Source organism: Coptis chinensis, chromosome 9, assembly GCF_015680905.1.
Source record: "Coptis chinensis isolate HL-2020 chromosome 9, ASM1568090v1, whole genome shotgun sequence".
NCBI classification, from domain to species: domain Eukaryota; kingdom Viridiplantae; phylum Streptophyta; class Magnoliopsida; order Ranunculales; family Ranunculaceae; genus Coptis; species Coptis chinensis.
In genome coordinates, this window is record NC_141464.1 from 63,526,685 (window position 1) to 63,551,540 (window position 24,856).

A 24,856-nucleotide genomic window follows, 5' to 3' on the forward strand; every position below is an offset into this window, starting at 1 on the left:
GTAGACAAGGTGTTCGATTAAATTCCGTGTTCACGCATCTTTAAATGATCAATCAAAAATAGCCATATGAAAAGAAATCTAGCAAACTCATTTCCTCATACAGTTTTTCAGAGCGCAAAGCCCAATGAGCAATATCCCCTGTCTCGACTCGTTTCTACTCATTTCAATCAACACAAGAAGGCACGATGATTTACGTTAAAACCATTACGGGTAATAAAACTCTACACAAGGTCACAGGATAGAAATTTAAACAAGTATGCAAACCGTGCTACACATCGGTTTTCTTAAGTCTCACCCGCCCCTCTAGATCGATAGTTAGTATGGTTTCTTTGGATTATAATTGTAAATCGTAATTGTAATTATATAAGAGAGACTCATCTATTTATTTTTTTAAAACAAAATGAGAGATAATTATGTTATTTAAGTGATATTATGGAGGTTATTTTAAATTATCAATAATAAAATAGGATTTGTTTTAATTTTAATGTAGGAAATTGGAGTAATTATTTAATTTAAGTGACATTAGATAGGTGTTTCTAAATTATTAGTACAAAAAGAACCTTGTTCAAATTATATTAATAAAAGTAGGGCTTATTCTAAATTTAGTGAATGATAAATTTAATGAGAGAGGTGTTTCTAAATTAAGTAAATAAGGAGATCTAAATTAACCTACTCAATAGTGGGGAGGGTTCCTCAGAACCCACCCGGCTATCATATAGTCCAGAGATTTACAGAGGACAACGATTTTACCAAAGACACAGCGGTGCGCCAAATCTCCAATCACCCACGGTAATGCAGTTTCCCTTTGGTTGGGTTATTTCCCGTTGCCAACAGTTTTGTGTTCTGTTTGGCCCATTGGTTTACTTACGGTGAACTAATCTATAACCCTATTACCTTAGGCCCATGGGCTAGAACACATCATGATCGGACTACCTGTTTGTTTAGGCACCCGTGCAGATTCCTTGCTACGTGTTTAAATATTGAAGCTCACTGACCCTATCTCTAATGCTCTAATACGACACTCGCAGAAAATTAGTTGCATGTCGGGTGGCTGTTAATCATTCATGATCATAGTCTTGAGAAAATATGACTCTTTGAATTATTATCGAAAAAAAAATATATGATTCTTTGAATGGACAACACGTCAATACTCAATTGTACAATTTGCAAGTATGGTGATGTTGTTTATGCATTATTGATGAACGATGACAACAATGGCAACCGCCAGACTCTTTTTCTTTTCTTGTTGTGTTGTGTGGCACAAGAATTTGGTGCATTATTATTTATAGCCAGATTGGTGGACAGCCGTCTAAACGAAGTTGGATCACATAATGGGACGCAACCCAGTGGCGGAGCCAGGAGGGGCCCAGGGTACGCCCTGGCTCACCCTCAATTTTCGACCAAAAAAAATATATAGTTTTCCTATTTCCAAGTTAAAGACCAGGAAATAGTGATGGTATTTAATAGCATGAGGCCTCTGCGGACTATTGGTGTCAATGAGCTGGGCCGGAGTCCCACGGGCTTATCGTGTTGGGTAAATAACTTAATATTCTCACTGATGGATATGTTAACTTGGTTTATGGTTTTTTCTTAAAACAAATAATTATGTCAAGGTATTAAATCTCAACTCACATAACTATTTTTTTACAAACTAGAATTCTATAATTGCAACAAAACATGTAAATTGTTTTTCATTGACATTACCACTCCAATTAGCATCAAACTAGGCACGAAGTTGTATCGATGAGATACAAGGATAGAAGAGACTGTAAAGTTGGAACACCTATGTTCAATGATAACAACTTCATATGCAAGATGTAAGCATCCCGAATTTGTAATAAAAAAAATACGGATTAAAGTAGATAAACAAGAAGAAGAAACCGGTTTGGATAAAAGATATATAAACTGTGGATGCAATTCATGTATGTTACGGGGGATGAAATTGTAGAGGTTTATGAGGTGGAGAAAGATGCTATTATTACTAAGAAAGATGAAGGTTGGGAAGAAGCACTCATTTAGGCCTAAGAAAAAAATAGATGATAAGGTAGCTAATAAGGAAGAACAGGTTACACCTTTCTTTGGATGGTACTCATGCAAAAAAGAGAAGAGGACACAAGCTAGTGAGACAAGTCCAAGAAGGAATTCAGAACATAGTACTAAGCAGGTTTATGAGCACTTCTTTGCAAGAATCCAAGGCTGGTAATGGCTCATGTTCCACTGGTAAAATTTGGAAGATCGAATTAAAATGTTTTATAACTTTTCACCCGGTAATGGCTCATGTTCGCCTCTTTAAATCTAAATTGTATTAGTCACATGATAAATGTCTATGACTTGTCAGAACCAAAGTTAAAAGCAAAAGCGATATCGCACTATGGATAGTTGATCCGAGACACTATCTTGGGACCTAATGATTGACTTGTAATTCTAGAGATGATGATTGAAGTTCCAAATTACTATTTATGACCTCACAATCCGGTAAAAATAATTTCAGTACGTATATAATTCCTCGAAGAACTTAGAATAATCTCTATATATAGTCCCGACCCCTTTCAACCAAAAATAGAGCCCCTCTTTAAACAATTGCATCACTCTATGTGACGTTAGTAAAACCTAATCATATCTAGAACACCTAAGAGAATTAGGAAATAAAAAATGTAGATGCACAAGAATTGTTGAAATTATTCATAAAAATCTAGACATTAGTACATAATAACACTAATGGGTCTAGAGATTTGCACTACCATTCAGTTTTGATTTTTTTCATTTTGTGTGACAAATAATAATTTCAAATAAGAGTTGTGAATAATTAGTTTAAAAATTGAGTTTTTTTTTTTTATGTTTGGTTGGGTTGGGGTTGGCTCACCCTCACTCAATTTTCTGGCTCCGCCACTGACGCAACCCCCACCCGATACCGAGCTAAACATTTTTCTATCATACCTCTCCTCAAGTCAAGCCCCACAGGTATTACAAAAGGCTAAGTATTACAAACTACAGTACAGTACTAGTAATTAGCTATGAATGTTCGAAGTTACTAGGGCTTTGTAATAGGGTTGTAATTTTAATTTGGTTGAAGCCTACATTTGTATATTTGGTATCACGCTACCAAATATACAAATGTACCAAGTATACAAATATACAAAAGGCTAAGTCTTTACAAACTACAAGTACCAGTACTGATATCACGCTAAAAAAACGAATATAAAGACTTGCCACAAAAATATAAAATGTACCAAAATCTTAATTTGGTTGAAGCCTACATTTGATGATTCGGTCCCTCCCGTGTACGTGTGTTGTGTGGCATGTTCAAGTCACGAATCTGGTTATGCATGTTGGAAGGCATATAGCTAAAACACTTGAGCGTAACTATCAATAAATATATTGGGTGTTAACATTACTTTTTGGATTTTTTTGCTTACTGAGAAAAAAAATACTTTTTGGATTTTTTTTTGGGTTTTCAAACTCAATGAAGTGTATAAAAAGAAAAAATAAAGTACAAAATACAAAATAAAGAAAATTAAAGACAATACAACTCAATTTTAATAGTACCCATAATATGTTTTCTCAAACAACCATAAAAAATGTCAAAGTGCAATGGACCGTAACAACCATTGTTATCCAAACACGTACATATAAAATGTCATTGTGCTTTGGATAGATTCGATTTATGTAGTTTCCCATACTCGGATCTTGTGTTATTGCTTGATCTCAAATATCGTTGTTAGCTATGATCTTTTGTTCTTCATAACTCCATTCAAACCCATGCATAGTAGTTATTCTATCAATATCGCGTGCTATCCATCGTAAGGTGATCTTCATTAGCATAGTTACATGGCCAATAATAGTCAAGTCGATACCAAATGTATTATGGAGTGTTTTCCTTGCACGCTCTTTTGATATTGGAAGAAATCCATTCTCATTCTTATGACCTAGAAGTAGCTCACTATGAAATGTATCGATAAGAACACTTTCCATCTCATTTGTCTAATGCCTTGCCATATCTAATTATGCATACAAATCAAGTTAATATACTTAAAATAGCAATAACAAGTTATGAAAGTGCATTAGTATAATTAATAATACGAACTTGGTCGAAATGTTGTTACAGCTACATAAATATAAATTTAGAAGACTCCACAAACATATTAGACTAGTACAACTACAAGACGAATAGTAAAAAAATAAGAAACTACTTCACAAGATTGATGATTCCATTTATTAATAAAAAAAGAACTACAACTTCACCAGCCAACAAGAAAAAGTAGCATGAATATGTTAACAAATCTAACCACACTCAAGTCAAAACCACTTTAGTAATGGAACTCAAAAACACGATCTAGTTCCTTTGTTTTTTCAAAACACTACACTAGTACCACTTACTCACTACCTGCAACATCTATCACCACCCACTAGCACCTGCAACACCGTAGCACCACTCACCAACAGTAGCACAGCAGCACTTGCCATCTAGCAAAGAAAAGACTTGCCATCCAAAGAAGAAGCGGCAGAAGCAAAGACACTTGCCATTCAACAGCCGATAGCGCAAAGATAGCAAAGACTTGCCAAAGAACAACAACAACATCACCCACACCACTGCACCACTCACACCACACCACTGCAACACCCACCCACATCACACAACTCACACACTCACACACAATCAACACACTCACACTCTCACGATTATAGATTGATTTGAACACTCAAAATTAGATAGGGTGGACTGACTGATGCCAAAATAACTCAACGACCCAGTGATGTTCTGGGACTTGTTGAGGATCACACCCTCAAACTGCACTTGGAATCACTTCATCGCATCGTCCTTTGTTACCCTATGCTGAATTCCAATGTGAGACTTGCACCTGCGACAACGACCGACACGGTATACAGGGCGTTCAAGAACAACATAGAAATCCATACCATAGATACCTGTTAAGGGATCGTACTTAATTCTAAGATCAATATGCTCCTGAATACCAAATCCAAAGCAACCAGTCTCAGTAAAGTTCCTCCTCAAAAGCTCATACATACTCCTTAACTTTCAATCCAATTTCCAATAACTACATAGCCTTATCACCTCTAATAGTAACATAACAAGCAATCTTCTCATTCCTCCTTATACCAAAAGATCAAACAGTATACCTAGCTTTTGAAAAAACTGGTTGTTCTAGAAGTTGTTTGGCAGAGGCTTGCACTCAGAATCTTTGACTTTGTACTTTGTACAGGAATTAATTCCCATAGTTAGTAGCCCTTCATCTTATTTCAGAAATCACAATTCAGAGTGTTCAGTAGTTCACAGTAACATTGTACCATACAAAATTTTAATCCAGTATATTTTACGATCTTTTTTTCATTTCTTTTTCGGCATAAATAAAAACAGAGCGAAATACTCAACAATCTTGCACTGAATTAACAATCTAAATAAACAAAAAAAATAAAATTGAAATCATTGTATATACTTGAACCCTAACCCTAACATAAAAGAATGAGAGGATGAAAATTAACACACACACACATGAGAGAGAGAGAGAGAGAGAGAGAGAGAGAGAGAGAGAGAGAGAGAGAGAGAGAGAGAGAGAGAGAGAGAGAGAGAGAGAGAGAGAGAGAGATGAACAAACCTCCTTAGTCGAGTTGTGCAAGTCGATGATTATGTTGTTTGTCTCCGAATCGATACACAATTGTGCGAGGAGAGAAATTAATGAGAGTGTGAGAGAAAAAGAGATTAATGGCAAATAGGAGAGAAACTAATGAGAGTAGAAGGAGGGAATGAGAGAAAATGGGAAGAAGACCAACTTGGTTGAGCGCTTTAGTGAATGAGAGTGCTTTTTTTTTTTTTTTTTTTTTTTTGTTGTGTGGCAAGTCCACTTATTTTGGTGGCAAATTTGTGTACAAATTTGTTGTGACAAAATTTACTCAGCTCCCCCAGAGTAAATTTTGACACCAAAATCATGGCAAATGATAACTTGTGGCAAATCCAAAAAAAATTTGCGAGGAGTAAAAAAACACATCAAACACTGGCAAACAAATGAATAGTGCAATTTATTTGCAATTTTGCATTTTCCATGGAAAATGGGGCTATCAAACACAGCCATAGTTTCTTGGTTACGTCAGCCTAGGTGCACTTAGGCTAAACACTACTTTTTATGGCAAACTGCCTCGCTGTTCTAGGGAATGCCTCCATACTTTTAAGAGTTAACGTTTGCTTAAAAATGAGAAAAATGTACCCCTTAAAAAAAAAAAAAAAAAAAACTCCTCCTACCCTTTGCAGTATCTCTCTAATTTAAAGAACGCGCCCCAGTTACACTAGATTTCATACGTCGTTTTTTTTATTTTCCCGATTTTGCCCTTGCCAAACACTATTATTACAACCCATGCCACAGCCCATGCCATCCGAAATTTTGACAATTTCATCAGAAATTCCGAACAAATTTTCACACTATTATTACAACCCATGCCACAACCTATGCCATCCGAACTTTCAACATTTCCAATAATGATTCTGATGGCATGTCTTCTAACTCGAAGAGTCACTTAGTCACTGCTGCCAGATTTGTTGCCCAGTCAGGTATATCTAACTCTGCTCTTATTACTTTTACTGGAAATAGTGATTGGATAATTGACATGGGTTATAACACCCCGTGTTTTTATTCTTTGTTTTTTTCTATAATAATAATAAAGATAATAAATATAATAAAAATAGGATAAGTGTTAGTGGAAATAGGAGACGTGGGTATGGGATAAACTCTCTTCCCTATTCGGGGTTGTTTTTAAAAACGAAAAAGAAAAAATAGGGTTGGTCAAGAGCGAGAGTTTTTTTGAGAAAAGAGAGTTTCACGAGATAGGAAAGAGAGAAGTTTCTTCTTTGGAGATTTTCTTTGGGAACAGGGGGTAGCTAAAAGGTGAGTAGCTATTCTTGCTATTTCACGGGTTATCGTTTTTAGGTGTATCGGGCATATCTTGTATAAGATTTCTGCATAGGGATACTACTTATTATCTTGTTTTATTCTACGCCGATGCGGTCGTATTATTAAACTTAAGCTAAATATCGAAAATGGGGATTTAATGTTGGAAGCTTTGAATAATGTGTTAATGGCGGCGAGACAATAAAACAAGATAATGTGTTAATGGCGGTCGAAGAAAGTTTATGCTAATGGCTAGAGAACTTAAACAAGATAATGTGTTAATGGCGGTTGTATTATTAAGCTTTGTATAAATGTGTTAATGGCGGTCGATTACCGTTTATGTTAAGCTGCTACGTCGTGGGTGGTTTGTGTTCATGGAACTTGTTGTTGGGTGATTGAATGTTGGTTTGGAGGGGGCTGTGGAAGCTTGAAGGGAGCGTCAATGGAGGCGCGAGCCCCAAACCTCCTCCCCCACAGAAAAACGCCCCTTCTTGGATAATCGTGGGTTGAACTATTATGTTTTTGTTTGTTTGAACTCGTGTGGTGGCGTTATAGTTGGTGGTAGCAAGTGAGTGAGTCTTTGTAAAAAGTAAGGGGGGCAATTTGTTAAAGCTTGGAGAAACTACTAATGGCGGCAGTAAAAATTTCTAGATCTAGATTTAAGGATTTGAGGTTTTATTAGCTTTTATTAAAGTTGTAGGGGTTTGGAATCTGGGTAAAATCGGTTGGTTATTTTTGGGTGGTGATTTGGAATTGGTGGTGGTTGATTTGGGCTGGTGGTGGAGGCTATTGGAGAAGATGAATAGTAAATTTCGGGTTGGGCCTTGGGCCTTAGCAAGTTTAAATTGGTTGGGCCAAAACCTTATTGTTAGTTGGGCCGAAATGTTTTAGTTTTGTTGGGCCAAAACATTATATTTTATGTTAGGCCCGATTCTATTTTAGTTGTTGGGCCGGTTTCAGTTTAATTTTCGGGCCGAACTCAGTTGTGTTTTAGGCCAGTTCAGTTTAAAGGTTTTGGGCAAATTTCTAATATTGCTTAGGGCCAGTCCATAGGACTTAATATAGATCCAATTGGGTCAGGTGGAATAAATAAGTTGGTTTTAGACTTTCGGGTTCTAAGGTTTGGGCTTGGCCAGTTGGGTCCGAACCATTACTTTAGTCATGAGCGCATGAGCCATGCACATTGACCTTAGCCATGAACCATGGCTATGACCCCAAACCTGTTGAACATGGAAACGACAGTTTGACTTCGACCGTGATGGTTGACTTTGACTTTGACCAGAGTTGACTGTTGACCAGTTGACCCAATTTGACCTTTTAACTCGGATTATGATTTGGGTTATTAAGATAGGTCTAAGACTATTAGCATACTTGACTTTAGGCTAAGACCTCTATATATACGCGTGTGTATATGTATTAACTACTATGTGATTTTGCAGTATTTTATGATATGCAACGTTATGACACTAAGACATCCCTGAAATTAATAACGCGTAAATCAAAAAATACAGGAATCAAGATACTCATTCGTTCTCTAAAATGATATATAAAATAAAGTTCAATAATGCGTAAACAAATTTACCGCACTCTTTTAGAAACTCCTCCGCCTTTAAGTTTTGGAATTGAGGTTATGACTGATGATGTCATATGTTAGGTGGGCATTTATTGAATGTGCCATAAATGACCCGTTAGCGTTATATAAGGGTATTCATTGAATGTGCCATGAATGACCAGATTGTAGTGGACTGCCCTAAAGAGGAACTAAGGTATTCGCCTTACGGGTTAGTTGTATTCCTTGAGTGTACGGGAATGTAGGATTGGGTATTCCTTGAATGTGGCAGGAATGACCCAGGGCATTCATTGAATGTGTCATGAATGGCCCGTTAGTGATATGATAGGTATTCCTTGAATGTGGCGGGAATGACCTAAGGTACATAGGTTGTGAAATATGTGTATAAGAAAAGAAATTGATTAATTAATAAGAGAAATTAATTTGATTGTGCGAGTGTGTTTGGGTTTACTTCTGAATACCTATAGGATATCGACAAATGTTAGAAGTTCTAACTTTCTTTTGCAGGAGGGTAGGACTTAATAACATTTTGTGCAAGGACGCGGTCCTACCCTTATACAGCAGTGGATATCGGTAAGTTTTAATTCAATGACTTAGTTATTAAAACAAGTTATTAGAATGGGTAAATAAGATGGAAGTCTTGCTTGGGAAGAATCTATGCCGGTTGAAATGATGTAACTACTACGCCTTCCAAGCCTATGAATGATTAAGTTATGGGAAAAATATAAAGTGATTGTTTGGATAATTAAAGTATGATAATGTTTATCCGTGGTTAGTCTACTCCATCACCAAAGCAAATTCCATTTTTTTGACCCATGTTTGCTTTGTTTTGGCAACGTGGGTGTGTTCTTGGGAACATAGGTGGAAGGCAGTGGAACCACGGCGTGTGATTTGGATTCTCGCCTGGAGCAGTCTGGGAGTTTAGTTTATTAGGTCTGATCTTTTGGAAGGATGTAATAACGTAGGTTACATTTTTTTTATATGACATGAGAATACGATGTTGGAAATTGTTATTCTTAAAGTTTGTTTATGTTTGTATTGGGATGGAAGAAAGTTTTTAATAAAGTGATAGTTGAGGAATTTGGAGTTTTTTTTGTTGTTAAGTTGATCCTATTGTGATGTGGGTTTTAGGTTTTGACATGTGTTGTATCCCCCGTCATAGCCTGGGTTTTTAGACAATTGAACCAAGTGATGGTTGAGATATTTATATTTCAATTATTCATTTTTTTAATTGTTTAGAAATTCGGGCTGTGACATGGGTGCTACTGATAATATGACTTGCGATCGCTATAAATTTAACCATTTCTCCTCTAGTTATTCTAAATCAGTCATTACTAATGCTAATGGTGTGTCATCTCCAGTTGTTGGTGTTGGCACTGTACCTATGTCCCCTTCTTTATCTATTCATGATGTTTTATTTGTTCCATCAATAAACTGTAATCTTATCTCTGTTAGCTAATTAACCAAATCTCATAATTGTGTTGCCTTGTTCTTTTCTACTCACTGTATTTTTCTAAACACCCTTACCAAGGAGAGGATTGGCAGTGGTAAACAAAGTGGAGGATTGTACTATCTGGAGGATGGTTTTCAACGGTCCAATCAAGGAGTCCAAGCTCATGCTATGAGTGACGATAAGGTTAATAAAAATAAAGGCGAGATTTGGCTTTGGCATAGACAACTAGGACATCCCTCATTTGATTATCTTAGGAGATTATTTCCATCTTTATTTAATGGTTGTAGTCTTTCTGATTTTGCTTGTGAAATCTGTGTAATGGTGAAAAACCATCGTACTGTTTTCTCTTCGAGTGATAATAGAGCTGATGCTTTTTTTTCTTTAGTTCATTCAGATGTTTGGGGTCCTGCCCCACATCTTACACATAACGGGATGAAATGGTTTATTACTTTTGTTGATGACTGCACTCGGATAACCTAGGTATATTTTTTGAAACATAAAAGTGATGTCTGTACAGTTTTTCCCCTTTTCTATCAGATGGTGCTCACACAGTTTGGAATCTCTGTAAAGGTTGTTCTCTCTGATAATGGGGGTGAGTATTTCAAAAAGGAATTGACTGGCTTTATGTATTCGGCTGGTATTCTACATCAAACCTCTTGCTCTTATTCCCCTCAGTAAAATGGGGTTGCAGAACGAAAAAACAAATATCTTTTAGAGGTAACTCGGTCTTTATTAATTGGTGGTCATGTCCCATATCACTTATGGGGCGAAGCTTTGTCCTCTGCTGTTTACTTGATGAATCGTACACCTTCTAATGTTGTCCAATTTCAGGAGGCCCTTAGATGTGCTTTCTGATCATTGTACGCTTTCGCCCATTGTTCATTTAGCATCCTATATCTTCGGGTGTGTGGTGTATGTTCACTTACATACACAACAACGCACCAAACTTGATCCACGTGCGATGAAGTGTGTCTGTGTTGGGTATGGCTCAACTCATAAGGGTTATAAGTGTTATCATCCATCTTCTAAAAAAAAATTGTCTTAATGGATGTCATTTTCCATGAACGCGACCTTTTTTATACGGAGATCACTGATTCTTCACTTCAGGGGGAGAATAGAAATGAAATATATAATCATGATGATATAATGGTCTTTGATTTATCGAGACCACAATCACCTAGTGATAAAAACTCAATAGAAGAAGTTGATGGAACCTCCACTGAGTGCTTAAGTGAAGGATGTGAAGATCAAGTCCATGATAGTACATTACCTCCTACAACGGATCCACTAATCCAATCTTCTCCATAACAATCTTCTCTAGAAGACCCATTAGAGGTATCGCCCGACTACATTATTGTTGATTCCAATACTCATAATGTTGGTAATTCTAATATTCATGATGCTAATCTACCTAGTATTACTTATGAACTAGTTCAATATCATCTTCCACCTTGATCTAACCGTGACCAACCACCAATTTAATATGAACCTGATCCTAAAGCTAAAGTGAAATATCCCATAAGCAACCATGTGTCATCTCACAAGTTGTCCAAGTCATATGCATCTTATGTATTCCAGTTATCATCTGTCTCTATTCCTAGTAAAATACAGGAAGCTTTAGCAGATTCTAGATGGACCAAAGCTATGGCAGAAGAAATGGCAGCATTGAAAAAGAATGTCACTTGCGAACTTATAATCTTACCAAAGGGAAAGAAGATAGTGGGGTGCAAATAGGTATTTACAGTCAAGCTCAAAGTAGATGGGGCTATTGAGAGATACAAAGCTCGGCTGGTTGAGAAAGGGTATACACAATCTTATGGTGTTGATTATCAAGAAACTTTTGCACCAGTTGCTAAACTCAATACTGTGAGAGTACTTTTGTCATTAGGAGCTAATAAAGATTGGCCTCTTCTTCAGTTTGATGTTAAAAATGCTTTCTTGCATGGAGATCTTACTGAAGAAGTATATATGGATACTCCCCCAGGTATACCAGAATACTCAGATACAACAATGGTCTGTAAACTAAAGAAGGCATTGTATGGGTTAAAACAGTCCCCAAGAGCTTGGTTTGGCAGGTTGACCAAGTCTATGAAGAAGTTCGGCTTCAAACAAAGCAACTCGGATCACACTTTGTTTTTAAAACACAGAAGAGGTAAAATCACTGCTTTGATTATCTATGTTGATGATATGGTAGTGACAGGTGATGATCATGAGGAGATTTCTAACTTACAACAGTATTTGGCTTCTGAATTTGAAATGAAACAGCTCAGAGACCTTAAATATTTCTTTGGGATTGAGGTAGCCCGATCAAAAAATGGTATTTTCTTATCCCAGCGAAAATACATTCTTGATTTATTATCTGAGACGGGAATGCTCGGATGTAAGCCAGTTGATACTCCCATTGAGCAGAACCACAAGTTGTTTCTGTGTTTGAATGCAACTCTAACCGAGAAGGGGAGATATTAGAAGCTTGTAGGGAAACTGATCTATTTATCGCGATACCGGGCCGGATATCACAGCGATTAGTGTCATGAGTCAATTCATGCATGACCCACGTAAACCTCATATGGATGCTGTAGAGCGCATATTGAGATATTTGAAATTTGCTCCGGGTAAAGGCTTATTGTTCTCGAAACATGATCACCTAAAAGTAGAAGACTACACTGATACAGATTGGGCAGGTTCAGCCGACAACAGAAGGTCTACCTCAGGATACTTCACTTTTGTAAGTGGAAACCTTGTGACTTGGAGGAGTTAAAAACAGCCAGTAGTATCAAGATCAAGTGCTAAAGCTGAATATAGAGGTATGTCATATAGGGTATGTGAGTTGCTGTGGTTGAGAAACTTGTTGACGGACTTGGGTGTTAAACCAAAAGTGGAAATGAATCTGTATTGTGACAATACGTCAGCTATAGAGATAGCTCATAATACTGTTCAACATGATCGGACGAAGCATGTGGAGATTGATAGACATTTTATCAAAGAGAAACTTGAAGTTGGAATTATTACTTTTCCATTTGTAAAGTCTGAAGACCAACTAGCAGATGTCTTTACTAAAGCAATGGCTAGCAAGGCGTTTATTGACTCTCTTGTCAAGTTGGGTATGTGTGATATCCACGCACCAACTTGAGAGAGGGTGTTGGAATATTTGTTACCTTAGTTAGGATTAGCAAGTATCTTGTAAGCTTAGTAAGAGTATTATCTTCTCCTTGATATGTGGATCTAGGAGATCTTCTGTATTCTTGTATATATACCTACTATATTATATCAATAAGATTATCAGAAATATTCAGTAAAAACATCTTTGACATATCTGTTCCACCACCATCCTCATCCCCAATATTTTAACCTATCCAAAATCACCATATTTTTAAGGTGCTAAAACTGAAATTCCTTTTGGATTTGTTTTACTATGCTTCCTTGAGGTTTTTCTTTGATTTTTTTTCCTAAGGGAGCTAACTTTTGTATTAGGAAATAACAAAAGAAAGAAAAAAAAGGAGGAGGGGGGTACAAAAAAATGTTAGCGTATTCATATGCAAAGAAACACATACAACACTAAACAAATTTCACCTTGGGAATAAGTTACTATAATATGTATTATGTATTATGCAATACCACCTTGGGAATAAGATAATTAAAGCTACTATAATACACAAAATAAAAGTCTCTCATTTATCAAATGTGATCACCTTTCATACACCATAAGGTTCTAGTATCTAGAACATCTTCTCTTAGTTACTAACCTAATTAGGTTGTAACTTCGATCTAGTATTTGGTGGAGAAGCATGAGCTTGCTTCCGATACACCCACTAGTTCTATTGGCTTTATTTGCTTTCGTTTTGCTCAAAATTGGAGTGAATTCTCTTTGATCCTCTTTCCTGCAACCCTATAAGAAAGCTATCACTGGAAAGGTTTCAGCTTCAACCCGTTGCTGAGACGCTAAAAAAGCTACCATTATTGATTGAGTTTTGGTCTACATTTGAACACTCAAGTTCAAATTAAAGTTTTCTTGTTTGCTTTCAGGCATCGACGTGTTGCTTTGATCTGCTAGGTACAGGTCCTGGAAGACTCCCTATATCATCATGCCTTTCAACCTGAATATCCTCCTCAACAATGGTTGGAGAGTCCATACGTTCATCATCAGGATTTCCTTATTGAATAAAATCCTCTTGTATCAGCCAAATTCATGACTATCAGGATGACACGTCTCATGGACCGAGGTAACATAAGGTAGAAGGGAGAGAGAGCATAGGATCCAGTCCGCGAAACATTAAAGGGATGTGGACTCTAGATAGGCATAGTGGCAAGGAGGGGTTCAGTGACTCAAGAAGATGCAAGATAGTGAAACCGGAGTCAGGTGTATAGTATCCAGTCCGCAATATCTAATGCGATAGGTGGATAGTTAGCGATCATGGGGAGAAGGTGGTGGAGATCATGGAACCAGAAAGCAGTTAGCGGTTACCAAGATATAAAAAAGGGGATGAGAAAAATAAAGGAGGGAAAAAGAAAGGAAAGAGAGAGAGCGAGAGAGAGAGAGGTTGTAAAATCAAATAATACATTTTGATCTTAGAGGTGGAAAATTTTGATAATACATTTGGGGCGTCTGTGGGGACAGAGAGGCCTACGATCTAGTGATAAGAAGAGAGGGTGATAGGATGGCAATGATATCTAAGAAAGTAAGAGGGAGGCCAAAAAAGGTGAGAGCAGAAATCGGTGACGAAGAGACTCTGAGTGTGGAGATGGAAAAAACGCAAGAGGAAGTTCAAGATGCGGCAGCAGAAGCAACCAGACTCCTACAGGAAGAGATAGTGACTCTAAGGGATGAGAACGATGGTCTTAGAAGAAAGAGAGAAACTACACAGAGAGAGGAGGGGACAAGAGAGCCAGAGAATAGCGAGGTGGGAGGATAGTTTGAGGAAGCGCCTGATGGACCAAGAGGCGATCTAAAGGGAGGCATCACGCTGGAGGTGGTCCAAGCAATGATTGAAAGGGATAGAGAAGTAAATCGGGCAGCGGAAAAGGAGAACCAAGGGGCGGCGAAGAAGGTAGCGGCAGGACTTAACCAGAATCTGCTAGCAGATTCTGTTTGGAACTCTGAGGTACCTAAGAGGTTCTCACATCCAAGGTTCAAGAGATATGATGGGAAGGGTGATCCTGCAGACCACTTGCACCATTTCAGGCAGCAGATGGCGCTGTGGCAAGAGAATAAATATGACGGACTCCGCTGCATGATGTTTCCCACCAGCCTGAAAGGGGGCTTTGGATTGGTATTACCGATTGACATCACGAAGTATAAGTAAGTTCAAGGAGTTGGAATAGGCTTTCGTGGACCATTTCATTCATCAGAAACGGAGGGTAATTGATATCGCGGACCTCTTTAATGTCAAACAGAAATCTACCGAGACTCTTAGGGAATTTTTATGTAGATTCAAAGAGGAGACATTGAGGGTGGAGAATTTGGATGAACACACCGCGGTCATAGCATTCCAACATGGGTTGAAACTGGGAACTAGAGTCCACAAATCTGTATCCAAAATCGAGGTCACTACGTTACATGCGTTGTATCCGAAGGTCGAGAAATACATACGCTATGAGGATATGTTGCAGAGAAATACCAAGGAACCCAGGAAGGCAGAGAAATTAGTGCAGAGTGTAGGACAGGACGACAGAAAGGACAGAGGCAAGGATGCGACAAGAGAAGGGGGATCTTATAAGGAAGAATCACACAAAGTCGAGAGAGGCAGAGACCAAGGTAGGAGGGATGTTCGCGAAAGAAAACCATACCACGACATAGAGTCAACGCCTTTGATTGGAGGAAATCTTGCCGCTAATAAAAGGGATGCAGTATTATGAAGGTCCGAGAAGTGTGCCTAGAGAATTGGAGGGGAAGTCGTTTTGCGCCTACCACCAGATCAGAAACCACAAAACCAATGAGTGTTTCGCGCTACAATGGCTGGTAGAGAGAATGATAGAAAAGGGGTTGCTGAGGGAGTTTGTCAAAGAGGTACATCCAGTCGAAAGAGCTCCGGCAATGGCCATGATTATAGGAACAATCAATGTCATCTTTAGTGGAGAAACAGTAGGGAGGAATGCTCACCGGGACAAAGTAAGGAGGACGGCCAGCGTACAACAGATAAATGAGGTATCAAGTATTCGCGACCAGTTCCTGGGGCCGCCGTGGGGGACGGGAGGATAGAGTTCACACCGAAGGATCTGGAAGCGGTAGTCTCGCCCCACGAGGACGCACTGGTGATAACAATAGCAGTGAGTAATTACATGGTGAAGAGGGTATTAATAGACTGCGGAAACTCAGTGGATTTGTTGTTTAGGGGCGCGATGGAAGAAATGAGTATCGAAAAGAAGCAGTTGAAGCCCCCTCAAACTAATTTGTTTGGATTCAACGGTAGCATGACCGAACCCAAAGGGAATTAGTGCTACCAGTGACTGCGGGACCGGTGACTGTGTTCACACGTTTCATGATCGTAGACACCACTTCGCAGTTTAATGCGATTCGGGGAAGAAGATGGATTCACGAGATGAAGGCAATTCCATCCACGTACTATCAAGTGATCCGCTTCCCAACTAAGGGGGGAATGTATGAGATAAGAGGGGACCAGGTCGCAGCTCAAAAGATTCACCAGGTGGTGGTTCGAGATTATTGTATCCACGCACCAGATAAGGGTACGCAGGGAGATGACGAGCCCCGGGCATAGCAATTATAGACCGCGGTATCAGACGAGGTTTTGCCGGTGAGGGGGAGGAGGAGAAATTTGTGTCTATTGGAGCAAATTTACCGGAGAGTTGGAAAGCAAAATTAATTGCCTTGTTAACAGAGAACAGTGATGTTTTCGCATGGTCCATAGAGGATCTAGTAGGATTAGATCCGGAATTTGCTTGTCACAGGTTGCATATGAGAGAGGGTGCCAAGCCTGTCCGGCAAAAGATGAAAGGTTTAAAGCCGCAATATATGCAAGGAATACGAGAGGAGATATAGAGGTTGAAAGCGGCTGGGATAATCCTTGAATGCAAGTTCACAGAATGGCTCTCAAACATAGTCGCGGTGCCAAAGAAGAATGGAAAAAGTAAGAATGTGCATAGATTTCACAGATGTCAACCTGCAATGCCCAAAAGATTGCTACCCAATGCCGCGGATAGATGAGTTAGTGGATCGAACTACGGAGTTTAAGTTTTTCTCTTTCATGGACGCATCAATGGGGTACAATCAAGTGTTCATGTATGAGTCGGATCAGGAAAAGACCGTGTTTGTAGTAGAAGGTGGAATCTACTGTTATACCCAAATGCCTTTCGGATTGAAAAACATCAGGGCAACGTTTCAGAGGGTAGGGGAGAAGATGTTTGAGAGCAAAATCAGAAAGGGAATGGAAATCTACATAGACGATATGGTGGAGAAAAATATGACCGAGGAGGAACACTTGGAGGGATTGAGGGAAACGTTTTCGATACTGCGGAAATACAAGTTGAGGTTGAACCCTGAGAAGTGCACCTTTGGGGTGACGTCGGGAAAGTTTTTGGGTTATATCGTCACATACCGCAGAATAGAAGCAAACCCGGATCAGATCAGGGCTTTGGTGGAAATGCAATCACCACAGAATGTGAAGGAGGTTCAGAAGTTGGCAGGAAGAATCGTGGCTATCAATAGGTTCATTTTAAAGTCTTCAGACAAGTGTAGACCATTATACCTACTCTTGAGGAAGACGATTGACTTCCAATGGACCGAGGCATGCGAAAAAGCTTTCCAAGAGTTGAAGGTTTACTTGGGGAAAGCCCCGATCTTGTCGCGACCGGGGCAAGGAGAAAAGTTGTATCTATACTTGGGGATATCAGAGTACGCAATTAGCTCAGTGTTGATAAGGGTGGTGGACAAGGCAGAGAGGCCGGTGTACTTTTAGAGCAAAACCATGTTAGATATAGAAACCAGATACAGCAAGATCAAAAAATTTGCTTTGGCTTTGGTGTTCTCGGCATTGAAATTGAAACTCTACTTCGATGCTCACTCAGTAGTTGTGGTGACAAACTTGCCACTCAAACAGGCCTTGAAGGCGAACAAATCAGGAAGAATGTTGAAATGGGCAGTGGTGTTGAGTTCTTATGACATAGAGTACCATATCAGGACAGCGGAAAAGGCACAAGCTATGGTGGAATTCCTGGCAGAATTCCCCTCCGAGGACCCTACTTGGGGGGAAGAAATGATTATGGAACGGGAGGGCGACACCAGTCACGACCCATTCAACCCTTGGGATATGAGGAACGGATGGAGGGTCTTCGCAAATGGGTTCGAGACCGACACAGGGAATGGAATTGGGGTGGTATTGGTTACGCCAGAAAATAATCGTCTAGAATTGTCGATGAAGTTCGGGTTCGCAGCTTCGAATAATGAGTCAGAGTACGAAGCGGTGATAGCAGGGTTGGAGTTGGCCCCTGATCTGGGAGTAAGTGAATTGACGGTGCATTCGGATTCCAACTTAGTAATATGTTAAATGAACGGAGAATTTGCGGCCCAATACCCCAGGATGGTGAGATACCTAGAGGTATTACAGAGAAAGACTAACAAGTTTGCTAAAATCAAATTTGCTCATCTAGGCCATGGTAAAAATAGGCACGCTGATGCATTAGCATATGTTGTGGTGGGCCTTCCTGGAACCGAAGGCAGGTCTATCGAGATCAGGGTGCTGAGCAAGCCAAGTACCTCTGAGAACGAAGGGGTTTGGGAAGTCACTGAGGAAGAGCCAGGGTGGATGGAGCCCATAAAGAGTTTCCTTTCGAGGTTAGAGATCGAGGACAAATGAGAAAGGAAGAGAATGGAACAGGTGTCCCAAAGATACACTTTGATAGAGGGGGACATGTACAGGCGAAACGTTAGCGGACCACTGTTGAAATGTTTGGGGCCTCGGCAGGCAGAAGATGTCTTGGGGGAGATTCATGAGGGTGATTGTGGGAGCCATTCGGCAGGTAGAACTACTGCGCACCGTTTGTTATCACAAGGATATTTCTGGCCACACATGAAGAGAGATGCAACCGAATATGCCAAGAGGTGTGAGAAATGTCAAAGATTCTCACCGCTAATACATGCTCCCGCGGAGTCTTTGCATAAAGTGTTTATCCCTTGGCCGTTCGCCATGTGGGCGCTAGACATTGTCGGCCCGCTACCCATGGCCAATGGCAAACGATGGTTCATGTTGGCCGCAACCGACTATTTTACCAAATGGGTAGAGGGCGTGGCACTACAGCAGGTTAAGGAAGAACAAGTCAAGAAGTTCCTATGGGAGAATATAATTTGCAGATTTGGGCTGTCACATACCATAATCGCGGATAATGGGACTCAATTTACAGGGGATAAGGTGCGAGATTTTCTCTAAGCGTTCAAGGTGAAGCAAGGATTCTCAGCCCCTTACAATCCAGAGGGGAATGGTCAAGCAGAATCCTCGAACAAAATGATAATGGATAATTTGAAGAAAAAGCTGGAGGATCGAAAGGGGTCTTGGGCAGACGAGTTAAAGCAGGTGCTATGGGCGTATCGAACCACCGCGGGCATCCACTCGAGAGTCGCCATTTGCCATGGCATATGGAGTGGAGGCAGTGATTCCCGTGGAGATGGTGGAGGCCACTACCAGAACAAGAGCAGTAGAAGAGGGAGTTAATGAGACTATTTTAGCCACGGAGTTGAACCTTACGGAGGAACAGAGAGACATGGCACGCATCAGACTGGAGGAATACCACAGGAGATTGCAGAGGCAATATGACAAGAGGGTAAAGCCACTGCAGTTTAAGGTTGGGGACCGCATTTTGAGGCGAGTGACCCCAGCCACCAGAAAGGAGAAAGATAGAAAACTGGGGCCCTATACTGTGGTTGAAAAGGGGAGCGCCGGAACCTATCGGTTGCAGAATCCAAAGGGAGAAGACATCGTGAGGCCATGGAACATCAGAATGCTGAAGAAATTCTATGAGTGATGCTTTGTATAGTTTTTTAATTAAAGAAACCTCCAGAGATTGTTATTCGAGTTTATGATGATGTTTTGTGTTACATATTTTTATCAATGAATAGAATGCAACTTGGACCAAATGATATATTACATTATGTGCCACAAACTATTGTCGAAACTGATTCAGGACGTAAGTTCCAACTGGGGGGCAAAATGAGCTGCCCCTAACCAGCTCCATGGCTGACAAAGACAACGGAGGGGCCGAGCCCTTCGCTGATGAGGAGGTCCAAAACCAGCTTGGGGGCAAACTGAGCTGCCCCCACCCAACTTCATGGCTGATAAAGACAACGGAGGGGCTGAGCCCTTCGCGTCCAAGGTCCAAACCCAACTTTGGGGCAAATTGAGCTGCCCCAAACCATCCCCACGACTGACAGAGACAAAGGAGGGGATGAGCCCTTCGTAGACAATGAGGTCCAAAACCAACTTGGGGGCAAACTGAGCTGCCCCCAAGCAGTCTTATGGTTGACAAAGACAACGGAGGGATGGGCCCTTTGCGGACAATGAGGTCAGAGGACATTTGCAGACCGTTAAGCAAAATACAGATTGTTGAGCATGACATTTGCAGAGTTTAAGGGAAAATTTTCATGCAAAGGGAAAAACATGTTCCCAACTAGACAATAGCTAAAGTGCATCAAATCAGAGGAGTGGTTAACAAAAGTGAGTAACTTATTAGCCGGTTGGGAACACCCAAAAATACGGAACACATAGTATCAAGATAACGTAGTATCAAGGCAACAAGTTTGAAGGCAAAGCATATCAAAACATAAAACAAAAGATTGAACTCCAAGTTATAGCTCCCTAGCCATCTCTTTCGGATTCTGGTCCTCGGGCATTTCCTTCAGGGGCGAGCCTTCTGATATTTCCACCACCGCATCATTTGTCCCTTGGACAGTGTTGAGTTCTTCTTCAGGCGGCGGAGTGGAAGTAGCAGTTGGATCAGCAGCCTGGGCAGGAATAGAAGGGGGCAAGGGGAGGAGCCTCCCAGCAGCAGTGAGTTTAGTCAGCTGGCGTTGGAGTTCCCTAGCAATTTTCTTTTCGGCCAAGTCGCGGAAGCGATCAGAGGTGGCTTTCAATGATTGGTCAAGACCGGCCTGAGCGGCGACCTCCGCTGCTACCTTCTCACTCTCCATTTTGGCCTGAAGGTCAGTCAGTTGTTGGCGGAGAGCCGCTTCCATGGCCTTGTGATCGGTGTGTGCCTTAAGGGCTGCGATACGAGAGTCATCGCGTTCTTTCTCCAATCTAGCATATCGTGCCTTCCAGCCTTCAGACCCTTGGATCTCCTACTTTACCATGTCCAGAGTGTCCAGGGTGTTGGTCAAGCCGCGGATAAGGTAGCCTATATCCAAGCTCAGCTAAACACAAAGGGGACGTTAGATATGTTACAAGTGAAAAACACAAGGCAAAAGAATCAAGACGAGTCCCACCTTTTCCCACCCAGTGTAGATAGCAGCACGATGTGCGACAAAGGTTCTAGAGTCGCCATAGGCTTGGTCTCGTGGGAGATGGGAGCTGTAAAACAGTGAGATGGCCACTGCAACATTGTCTAAGGGCGAGTCTCGAGTGGTGACCGCGCGATCTCTAGCTTTGAATTCGGGATGCCATACTTCAGGCCCAACGGGCATGAGATCTTTGCCCTGGCGACATGAGGTAGCCACAGGCCGTGGTACAGTAGCGGCTAGGGTGGAGTGGGCAGCGGGGGCAGCGGTAGTTCCTAAAGTTTTGCATCTTTTGGCGGGTGGCCCTTTCGCGGCCAGGTCAGTGGGCTCATCTTCAGGGTCGCTGTCCCATAGTTTTAGCTTGTGGACGTCCATGTCTTGCGAGGGCAGAGGGGAGTCGGTGCCTTCAAAATCGTCTTTCCAATCAGCAAGGGAAGAGTAAGAGCCAAGGACACTGGCTGGGATGGATGAGACAGGCGCAGCGGTCATAGGGTCGTTACACCGAGAGGCTGCAACTCTTCGGGCCGCAACTTGCGAATGAGAGATCTTCTTGGTTTAGCCCCTTGTCTTGGTCTTGGGGGGAGAAGGCTTGGGTAACCTCTCTTTAGGGGGAGGCAGACGGTAGAAAGGACCTTGGTACTTGCCAAAATCTTTAAGGGCTGGGTCTAGGAGAAGAGGAGTGCCTTTGTCAGGGTCGATGCCGAGAATGTCGTACTGATCGCTTCCTAAACCGCAGAGCTTCTGGGAGATTTCAAAATAGACACCGGCGTATATTTGAGAGTGAGAGTCGGGCCTCCAACCTGTATCAAAGAAAGTTAAGAGCGACATCAATGAGAACAGTAAAAGGATGTATAAGCTGACCAACTACACTTACCGCTCTTGAGAAAGTGTAAATGCCTTAGAGAAGCTTCAGGAGGTATGTCCGCCGACAGAAAGCTCCCGGACACATATAAAGGATAGTGGTGCCACACTTTATCAGAGGTAGTGATGTTAAGAACGAAAGACTTCTTCCGCGGACGACTACAAAAAGATTGATAGCCTACACTGCCAAACTTTGTGCTATTTTTTATGAAGTAATGGACAATTATATCGCGGAGTTGGATTTTGGGAGAATTTGTTTTGTTATAAAAGTTGGCAGCGTACAATACACGCCATAAATTGCCAATACCTTGACATGGCGGAATGTTGAAATGATTGCAAATTTCCACATCTAGTAATGACAAGGGAAATCTCAAGTCGGCCACTATTTGCCCAACTATGACGACCAAACTTCCTGGCCGCGGATCGACTAGGTGAGAGAAATGAGTCACTCCGGACACGTGTTCAAATACCACGTCATCAGGGATGCCGTAAGCGGCCTTGACCGCATCTAGGTTGGGTCTGTGGTAGTACGAGGGAGGTGGAGGAAGCTTAAAGGGTCTCCCCAAGGTAGAGGGAACAACGGCAGGGCTCGCCGATCCGGAGGCCGGGGACTCCGGTCCATCCGTGATGGAGCTACTAGACCTAGAGGGAGGGGGTCTAAGATCCCCCAGATCTGACGGCGGATGAGGTCGATGTCTCCGAAGCAGACATGAGGCACGCAGAACAGGTGGGGGATACAAGAAAGGTCACTGATTTCCCAAAGATATACAGGGTGGATACAATAAAGCCTAAGGAGGAAGGGAAGAAATCAACGTTGATCGGAAAATAGTGAACTGAAAATGGAAAAAAGTGAAAAGAAAAGAAAAGAAGAACAAACCTGACTTTCAGTGCAGCTGCGAGTTAAGAGAGAGGGCATAGAGAACTGGAGCGAAGACAAGGGGAAGCACCACCGGGAAAAGGAGCAAAGGGCGAGGACTGGGCAGATTAGAGAAGGAAAAGAGAAGGGAGATGGGTGATGAGGTTGAGTGAATGAAGAAAAATAGATAAATGAAAGAAGAAATGAAGTGTTTGAGCGGGATTCGAAGCATCAAGGGCAAGAGGGTAATTCTCCGGGTGCATAAACCCAAAAGCCAAGAGAGATGGACCAGAGGATGGGCGACACGTGGATTCTGAGGAACGAGGGGCCAGGTTCTACAGGTAATCATGACGCGTGGGGGCGTGCTAAACACGCATGGGGGAAGATAGAACGAGCACGTGCCAGTGGGGAGAAAACACACGCCAACATGAAAAGGATACAAGAATAAGGGATCGCGACTCAAGTAAGTAGAGGATATCTCGAACCACTGAACAGAGTTCGTCGCGTGGTTCCGGGGGTCGAGAGGGGGCATCTGTATCCGCCAAATTCATGACTATCAAGATGGCACGTCTCATGGACCGAGATAACATAAGGTACAAGGGAGAGAGAGCATAGGATCCAGTCCGCGAAACATTAAAGGGACGTGGACTCCAGAGAGGCATAGTGGCAAAGAGGGGTTCAGTGACTCAAGAAGATGCAAGATAGTGAAACCGGAGTTAGCGATCATGGGGAGAAGGTGGTGGAGATCATGGAACCAGAAAGCAGTTAGCGGTTAGGAGGATATAAAAAAGGGGATGAGAAAAATAAAGGAGGGAAAAAGAAAGGAGAGAGAGAGAGCGAGAGAGAGGTTGTAAAATCAAAGAATACATTTTGATCTTAGAGGTGGAAAAATTTGATAATACACCTCTAATATAATTTGTTAATTTATTGAGAGGTCAATTCTCTCAACAATAGAATCAGCTTCTTGCACAAAAGGCACTATGTCAGTTACTACCTCACTCATTGTATCGCAAGCAATTATAGTAGCTGCAATGGGTTCAGGTACAATGACAATCTGAGTATTAACAGGACCTATAGTAGGTAGAGGCTGGGCATCTTGACCACCATCAACATTCCTAACACAACTAGACTGTCCTGTTTCAGCTCTAAGAGAGGGTAACTGGTCAGGAGTATTTTGAGCAGTCGACGTCCCTTGAGCGGTACTTTTTTCCGGACATTTGGTCACCTTATGGCCAAATCATTTGCATTCAGAACAAGCAAAAGGCCTTTATGCATGGGTGGTTCAATTTGAGAACAACCACTCTAGTCCCAATATCTAGGGATATGGTATTTGGAAAAGAGAAAGATAAAGGTATATATGTACACATACCTTAGCAAATTCCAGTCTTTTCTTCTTTGCAGTAGCATCGTCAGTGCATTTAGGTTCACCAATGAAGCTAGCAGTATATCCTATCCCATTAACTGTCCACATCTCTTTCTGGATTTTTGAGACTTTAACCCAAATGGGTAAAGTTTGCATCGTGTTTTTATGGTCTTCAACTTCTCTCGACCATGTTTCAACCACAAATAATCTGCTTGTTGCCATGTAGATCGGACCATGCTCAAAAGCAATTTGACGATCGTCATAGTTGTTAAATAAAAAATAATCGGTGGAATACTTAGAATAGGTCAACATGTGATTTTTTTTCGTCTTTACCGGGCTAGGATGGTCATACCCCTTTAACGGGGCAGGGGGCAGGACGCTAGCAATTCTCTTCAACTTTTAATCTGGCGGTTTGGT

The 24,856-nt window shown here is 41.2% G+C and overlaps 1 long non-coding RNA gene across 1 annotated transcript; it reads right to left on the reverse strand.

The window, feature by feature from the left end:
* Nucleotides 1–4,190: 4,190 nt before the first annotated feature.
* LOC147477283 (uncharacterized) lies at nt 4,191–24,763 on the reverse strand. The gene is made up of 2 exons (XR_015208416.1): nt 24,446–24,763; nt 4,191–5,253 (listed from the first exon to the last, which is right to left on the reverse strand). It is a non-coding gene; the product is annotated as an uncharacterized LOC147477283 (long non-coding RNA).
* Between the last annotated feature and the right edge of the window lie 93 nt (nt 24,764–24,856).